This window comes from Lissotriton helveticus, chromosome 7 (genome assembly GCF_964261635.1).
Source record: "Lissotriton helveticus chromosome 7, aLisHel1.1, whole genome shotgun sequence".
NCBI classification, from domain to species: Eukaryota; Metazoa; Chordata; class Amphibia; order Caudata; family Salamandridae; genus Lissotriton; species Lissotriton helveticus.
This window is the reverse complement of record NC_136068.1, coordinates 1257948246-1257955402: the sequence shown is the minus strand read 5'-3', so window position 1 is coordinate 1257955402 and position 7157 is coordinate 1257948246. Positions and strand designations below refer to the sequence as shown.

Genomic DNA, 7157 nt, shown 5'->3' with positions numbered 1-7157 from the left:
ATTTTTAACAATATAGACTGAAACGTCTTTGTTCCTCAAAATAAAAATGACAAGAGAGAGTTTGCCTCTTGGAGTTGGATTTTTATGTACTCAAAATTAACTGTATGTAACACAGATATAAACGCATTGCTTCGCTTTTATCCGCCCTCCCGAAGTTACTAAAGCAAGGTAAACATCTTGCATATAGTACTTTATTTTCCTAGAGCAAAATTGAACAAAAGAGCATAGCAATGTGTTCACATGCTTATTTATTGCAAATGTTGCATGTGCCATTACTCTTTAGATATTTTGCCTCATATGTGCATAGTTAAAAGTTTAGTAAAAGTAACCTTGCCCCTTCAAGTGACTAGGAAACTTGCAGTACTAACAAAGGAATCTAATGAACTCTAAGTATTACAACTCAATTTCTCCAATACATACATTCACAAATTCAATTTATCTTTTTCTCTCTCCACCTTGACACAAGATGTATAAACCTTAATAAAATGTACATTTTGTACTAAAACAAGGAAAATAAATATTGCATTTCTAGTCTCTAATATTTGTCTTTCGTTGTTCTGAAACCTATCACACGGTGCTTCACAGGTGGTAACTAGAGCTCCATCAGGTCCATCTCCTCATCTGCATCACAGACTGATGCTTAGTTGTTACACATCAAGGTTGGTGATGTTGTTATTTGTTCATTTTTGGAAAAAATTTCAGTTAGCTGCAGGAAAGTCCAAGTCATAGAAGCAGTGTTTGGGTTCTCTTCGCCTGCAACTCCATTAAATTATTTTGAAAATGTTTGGCACTTGCCTTTATCAAGTATCACCGGGTACTTCCAGAGCCCCAACTCCATGGAAGGAGGGCTAAATTCTCCCACAAATTCCTTGGTTAGTCCTCCAGCGAAGTCCCGCTTTAGTTCTTCGTTAAGATAATTACAAAAAGGGGGTGGTGATGGACAGAGTATCTGAGTTAATCAGAACACTCCTACCTAGTCAACAGATCAGGGCTTGATCCATCACCGTTTTTTAGCTCACTGCACCATCCCAGTTCAGAACCTGGCTATATGCAAATTAGTCTGTCCCTGGCCCAGTGCATCATGGGAACAGGGCAGACCAAACTACCAAGCCAATTCTTCACTGGAAAGGAAACAAGCTTCCGGGGACCGGTTTCTGGCGTTCCAGCCGTCTTCGGCCCGGCTTGCTTGAATCCTGATGGTGCAATGAGCAAGGGACTCATGTCTGAGCATACCCTTCCACACTCATGGTGGCCAAAATAATTACAAAAAAGGGGTGGTGATGGACAGAGTATCTGAGTTAATCAGAACACTCCTACCCAGTCAACAGATCAGGGCTTGATCCATCACCGTTTTTTAGCTTACTGCACCATCCCAGTTCAGAACCTGGCTATATGCAAATTAGTCTGTCCCTGGCCCAGTGCATCATGGGAACAGGGCAGACCAAACTACCAAGCCAATTCTTCACTGGAAAGGAAACAAGCTTCCGGGGACCGGTTTCTGGCATTCCAGCCATCTTCGGCCCGGCTTGCTTGAATCCTGATGGTGCAATGAGCAAGGGACTCATGTCTGAGCATACCCTTCCACACTCATGTTGGCCAAAATAATTACAAAAAGGGGGTGGTGATGGACAGAGTATCTGAGTTAATCAGAACACTCCTACCCAGTCAACAGATCAGGGCTTGATCCATCACCGTTTTTTAGCTCACTGCACCATCCCAGTTCAGAACCTGGCTATATGCAAATTAGTCTGTCCCTGGCCCAGTGCATCATGGGAACAGGGCAGACCAAACTACCAAGCCAATTCTTCACTGGAAAGGAAACAAGCTTCCGGGGACCGGTTTCTGGCATTCCAGCCGTCTTCGGCACGGCTTGCTTGAATCCTGATGGTGCAATGAGCAAGGGACTCATGTCTGAGCATACCCTTCCACACTCATGGTGGCCAAAATAATTACAAAAAGGGGGTGGTGATGGACAGAGTATCTGAGTTAATCAGAACACTCCTACCCAGTCAACAGATCAGGGCTTGATCCATCACCGTTTGTTAGCTCACTGCACCATCCCAGTTCAGAACCTGGCTATATGCAAATTAGTCTGTCCCTGGCCCAGTGCATCATGGGAACAGGGCAGACCAAACTACCAAGCCAATTTTTCACTGGAAAGGAAACAAGCTTCCGGGGACCGGTTTCTGGCATTCCAGCCGTCTTCGGCCCGGCTTGCTTGAATCCTGATGGTGCAATGAGCAAGGGACTCATGTCTGAGCATACCCTTCCACACTCATGGTGGCCAAAATAATTACAAAAAGGGGGTGGTGATGGACAGAGTATCTGAGTTAATCAGAACACTCCTACCCAGTCAACAGATCAGGGCTTGATCCATCACCGTTTTTTAGCTCACTGCACCATCCCAGTTCAGAACCTGGCTATATGCAAATTAGTCTGTCCCTGGCCCAGTGCATCATGGGAACAGGGCAGACCAAACTACCAAGCCAATTCTTCACTGGAAGGGAAACAAGCTTCCGGGGACCGGTTTCTGGCATTCCAGCCGTCTTCGGCCCGGCTTGCTTGAATCCTGATGGTGCAATGAGCAAGGGACTCATGTCTGAGCATACCCTTCCACACTCATGGTGGCCAAAATAATTACAAAAAGGGGGTGGTGATGGACAGAGTATCTGAGTTAATCAGAACACTCCTACCCAGTCAACAGATCAGGGCTTGATCCATCACCGTTTTTTAGCTCACTGCACCATCCCAGTTCAGAACCTGGCTATATGCAAATTAGTCTGTCCCTGGCCCAGTGCATCATGGGAACAGGGCAGACCAAACTACCAAGCCAATTCTTCACTGGATTCAGGCACTCTGTTCATCACCACCCCCTTTTCTGAATCATTTTGTCCACCATAAGCGTGGAAGGGTATACTCAGATGTGAGTCCCTTGCTCATTGCACCATCAGGATTCAAGCAAGCCGGGCCGACGACGCCTGAAATGGCAGAAAGCGGTCCCCGGAAGCTTGTTTCCTTCCCAGTACAAGAATTGGCTTGGTAGTTTGGTTTGCCCTGTTCCCATTTTGCACTGGGACAGGAACAGACTAATTTGCATATAGCCAAGTTCTGAGCTGGGATGGTGCAGTGAGCTAAAAACGGTGATGGATCAAGCCCTGATCTTTGGACTGGGTAAGAGTGGTCTGCTTAATTCAGGCACTCTGTTCATCACCACCCCCTTTTCTGAATCATTTTGTCCACCATAAGCTTGGAAGGGTATACTCAGATGTGAGTCCCTTGCTCATTGCACCATCAGGATTCAAGCAAGCCGGGCCGACGACGCCTGAAATGGCAGAAACCGGTCCCCGGAAGCTTGTTTCCTTCCCAGTACAAGAATTGGCTTGGTAGTTTGGTTTGCCCTGTTCCCATCATGCACTGGGACAGGAACAGACTAATTTGCATATAGCCAAGTTCTGAGCTGGGATGGTGCAGTGAGCTAAAAAACGGTGATGGATCAAGCCCTGATCTTTGGACTGGGTAAGAGTGGTCTGCTTAATTCAGGCACTCTGTTCATCACCACCCCCTTTTCTGAATCATTTTGTCCACCATAAGCGTGGAAGGGTATACTCAGATGTGAGTCCCTTGCTCATTGCACCATCAGGATTCAAGCAAGCCGGGCCGACGACGCCTGAAATGGCAGAAACCGGTCCCCGGAAGCTTGTTTCCTTCCCAGTACAAGAATTGGCTTGGTAGTTTGGTTTGCCCTGTTCCCATCATGCACTGGGACAGGAACAGACTAATTTGCATATAGCCAAGTTCTGAGCTGGGATGGTGCAGTGAGCTAAAAAACGGTGATGGATCAAGCCCTGATCTTTGGACTGGGTAAGAGTGGTCTGCTTAATTCAGGCACTCTGTTCATCACCACCCCCTTTTCTGAATCATTTTGTCCACCATAAGCGTGGAAGGGTATACTCAGATGTGAGTCCCTTGCTCATTGCACCATCAGGATTCAAGCAAGCCGGGCCGACGACGCCTGAAATGGCAGAAACCGGTCCCCGGAAGCTTGTTTCCTTCCCAGTACAAGAATTGGCTTGGTAGTTTGGTTTGCCCTGTTCCCATCATGCACTGGCACAGGAACAGACTAATTTGCATATAGCCAAGTTCTGAGCTGGGATGGTGCAGTGAGCTAAAAAACAGTGATGGATCAAGCCCTGATCTTTGGACGGGGTAAGAGTGGTCTGCTTAATTCAGGCACTCTGTTCATCACCACCCCTTTTTCTGAATCATTTTGTCCACCATAAGCGTGGAAGGGTATACTCAGATGTGAGTCCCTTGCTCATTGCACCATCAGGATTCAAGCAAGCCGGGCCGACGACGCCTGAAATGGCAGAAACCGGTCCCCGGAAGCTTGTTTCCTTCCCAGTACAAGAATTGGCTTGGTAGTTTGGTTTGCCCTGTTCCCATCATGCACTGGGACAGGAACAGACTAATTTGCATATAGCCAAGTTCTGAGCTGGGATGGTGCAGTGAGCTAAAAAACAGTGATGGATCAAGCCCTGATCTTTGGACTGGGTAAGAGTGGTCTGCTTAATTCAGACACTCTGTTCATCACCACCCCTTTTTCTGAATCATTTTGTCCACCATAAGCGTGGAAGGGTATACTCAGATGTGAGTCCCTTGCTCATTGCACCATCAGGATTCAAGCAAGCCGGGCCGACGACGCCTGAAATGGCAGAAACCGGTCCCCGGAAGCTTGTTTCCTTCCCAGTACAAGAATTGGCTTGGTAGTTTGGTTTGCCCTGTTCCCATCATGCACTGGGACAGGAACAGACTAATTTGCATATAGCCAAGTTCTGAGCTGGGATGGTGCAGTGAGCTAAAAAACGGTGATGGATCAAGCCCTGATCTTTGGACTGGGTAAGAGTGGTCTGCTTAATTCAGGCACTCTGTTCATCACCACCCCCTTTTCTGAATCATTAGTTCTTCATTAAGAGCATCGGACAACAGGAGTCTTGGGAGTTTGCATCACAGTTTTAGATTTCAGTTTCCACTTCTTCATCACAAGTTAAACTGTTCTCTAATACTTGGAGTATTCTTCAAGCACTTTCATACTGATGGTCCCAGACAGTTAGCTCCATTTCTTCATACAGAATTTCCAACGTGCTCGCTGATGAAAGATTACCATCAGCGCAGGGACTCAATGGGTTTACCACTTGTCCACCTACACTTTGACCACAATCATCATCTTTGGTAGTCCTAGAAATAGTTGTGTCTTCTGTAAGTTTTTTTTTGTTAGGCGGACAACCATCCCGCTCATGATTTTATTCTTCTAGCTTGTGGTTTTTGGAACAGTGAAGGAAGTTCCTTTTAATATGTTGTGGAGAAAACGTTAGGATTTCTTCAGAATTCCTACCATGCTCCGGAAAATAGTCCACTGGCACCCCACAGACACGAGAAGCATGGTCACCCAGGCCCTCATCACTAGCAGACTAGACTACAGAAACACACTCTACGCTGGCATCACAAATCAACGATTACAAAGACTCCAGGCCATCCAGAACACTACCACCAGTCTCATCCTCAACATCCCCCAAAGTGCATACATTCCCGCCCCACCTCAGAGAGCTGCACTGGCTACTAATCCACAGGCAATGGTAATTCAAATTGCTCACCCATGCATACAAAGCTCTTCACACAATATCAGACCTGCCTACATCAACCACCACCTTAACTTCCAACAATGCACCAGACAACTGAGCACAACCTCACTCCTCTTCGTGCAAATACCCTGCATCTGCAGGAGCAAGTCAGGAGGACGCTCCTTTGCTCTTATTGCTGCCAGATCCTGGAACGTCCTTAGACACCACATCAGGACCTCACCATCCCTTCTCAAATTCCGCTAGAAACTGAAGGTCTTGCTATTCGACTAGGAGGCCGGTCGACCTACTCACCTACTCCAGTGCCTGGATATCCCTCGGGTGATAAGAGCACTCTACAAATCCAAATAACATAACAGAATTAATAATTCCACCCAACATTACAAGAGGAATCAATGGGTTTGTGGTTTCAACAATAGAATCTAGATTTTGATTGCTCTGCAGGGCACCCCAACATGGCTGTTCCATTTAACACCAGAATCAACAACCGGGGATTGGTGGTCCATGATTTCAGTAGGACAGGACCTTTAGTCAAAAGTGGCAGGAGTGTGAAGCAAATCCAGTGGGGATATTTCAGACAGTCTATTTATGTTTCTGTTCATAATCACAGTTCCAGATTTCAACTCGGCTGCTGCTGCATGTGGAAGGGCACGAGCCCCTAGTCCCTGCCAACCAACCATCGACCAAGGCTCGAGCCAGCACAGCTTCTCAGCTGCCAACCGAACAGCACGGTGACTCCCTCTACCCATCCATTTATATCAATATATATATATTTGCCTTTCTATATTTTGCATTTTACATGAGCTCCTGATTGCATTATCCAAGGTCAGATTCGTTTTATTATAAGCTTGAGAAGGAAAGGATGGTGAAGCAATTCTGAATTGGACTTGCAAGAACCATATATATATACCATGCAAGGCAGATTTAGCCAGACCTGCCTCAACTCAAACACAGATCTTTCCGTGACATGCCTGGGTGCCTGACTGAGAAAAGCAGACATCCATGGATAAACACTGAACGTCCAGTGGATTGGGTGTGACTGCCAATCGGTAAGAAGACATGCCCCAAACACAAACTTTGCATTTGCACAAAGTAGCACCTAACCCTGTTCTGATTTTAACTTTTCTGCAAGTTGTCATACATCACAACTCCACATCAGTAGTGAACTCATTAATAGGCTCTAAAGTCACCAAAGAGAGTGACTCACGAGTGTCACTTAAAGCTATTTGTAAGCGGCACAGAGATATAGGCGCCCACTAGCCTAGATCCTTGCAGTCAATTGACTCATTGACTAGTTTACTCAAAAGCTTGATGGCTACACAAGTTTCCTTCACATTCAGCGAAGGATGCTATACATCCATGGCGGTATACAACCTTTACAACGAAACCTTTACAACGAACTACCATTACAACGCAACTTTTACAACGCAAACTATTACAACGCATTGCTCTGGGGGGCGCTCTAGGATAGGGAATAGGTTAATTTACTATCCAATAACCTTCCCTAGTGTCCACGGGGAC

At 46.2% G+C, this 7157-nt stretch overlaps 1 pseudogene; it reads right to left on the bottom strand.

Moving 5' to 3' along the window:
- Positions 1–592: 592 nt before the first annotated feature.
- Positions 593–6104, bottom strand: LOC144769443 (coiled-coil domain-containing protein 117-like; annotated as a pseudogene).
- Positions 6105–7157: the final 1053 nt, after the last annotated feature.